We start from the raw sequence: 1521 nt of genomic DNA on the forward strand, positions 1-1521 counted from the left end.
ACAAATATATGGTGGCTCAACAGTAAGTATATAGGCTTATGACGCTAAAAATCTGGTTTTTATACCAGTGGTTGGTTGAGCACAGATAGCCCATTGTGTAGCTTTGCGCTTAATAACAAACAACTGAAGTTATAAAGATTTATAAACGATATACGCATGAACGATTAATTGGTTTGGTATAAATTTGTATCTAAAGATATTTTGGGCAAGTGAGGTATAAGGAAACAAGATATCAGCCTATTAACAGAGATTAAATGATTCAAGGACACTAGAGCTTATCGTCTTATCCTTTAGACAGAACGATTTGGTAGCCAGGTCTATAGTAGACATCTCTTTCAAAACGCTCCTATCCGTTAACTAGTTAGACGAGTGTTGACAGAATCAAATGACCTTGTATTCCTGTATGCGAGTGTCGTACAGGTGGGACTGGAATATTGTCACATACAACATTACAGTAATTTGTCCTAGCGATTCGAGTCCCGGCGTCGCATAAAAACAAGAAACAAGAGGGAATCGACAATAGCCGTGACACTTGAAATTCTTTAGGCAGGTTTAGAGTAAATTAATCTATGAGACTTTTTTATTAGCTATATTTTTGTGCGCCAGCAATACCAAGCGTAGAACTCACTTATACCAGATTCGAAGTTACTGCTCATCAGGACCTTTACCCTAAAAATGAATTTTTTTGGGTAGGATTAGAATGAATTAATCTATGAGACTATTGGCGTGTAACATATATCAATCGAAAGGGTTTGAACTCCTGAGTCCAAAACTATATTTATATCTGATATCGGTCAAGCGATGATGGAGCTATGAGCTAAAATTTATACTTGAAAAAAAAATCGGAGTCATTCTATGAACTGCTATGGCGTGACTAAAAATGGGATCGCGGGTGCGTTATAAGAGCAACGATCACATCACGCTATGCGATTAGATGGCTGTTCACTAGTTGCATATCCTTTAATTTAGTCTTACATTAAGAACAGCTGGCATATCTCTTCTGTAGTCTTCGACGAATATCCGAAACACGCCACCTATGTTAGGCTCAAGAATGAGCTCAGTTTGTAAGATTGGAAATGTAATAGCTATGAAGTTTGACTACTTTACTACTGCTATATAATCCCATGTAATAGCTATGAAGTTTGACTACTTTACTACTGCTATATAATCCCATGTAATAGCTATGAAGTTTGACTACTTTACTACTGCTATATAATCCCATGTAATAGCTATGAAGTTTGACTACTTTACTACTGCTATATAATCCCATGTAATAGCTATGAAGTTTGACTACTTTAACTACTGCTATATAATCCCATGTAATAGCTATGAAGTTTGACTACTTTACTACTAGCTATATAATCCCATGTAATAGCTATGAAGTTTGACTACTTTACTACTGCTATATAATCCCATGTAATAGCTATGAAGTTTGACTACTTTACTACTGCTATATAATCCCATGTAATAGCTATGAAGTTTGACTACTTTACTACTGCTATATAATCCCATGTAATAGCT

Source organism: Limulus polyphemus, unplaced genomic scaffold, assembly GCF_000517525.1.
Source record: "Limulus polyphemus unplaced genomic scaffold, Limulus_polyphemus-2.1.2 Scaffold3701, whole genome shotgun sequence".
NCBI classification, from domain to species: domain Eukaryota; kingdom Metazoa; phylum Arthropoda; class Merostomata; order Xiphosura; family Limulidae; genus Limulus; species Limulus polyphemus.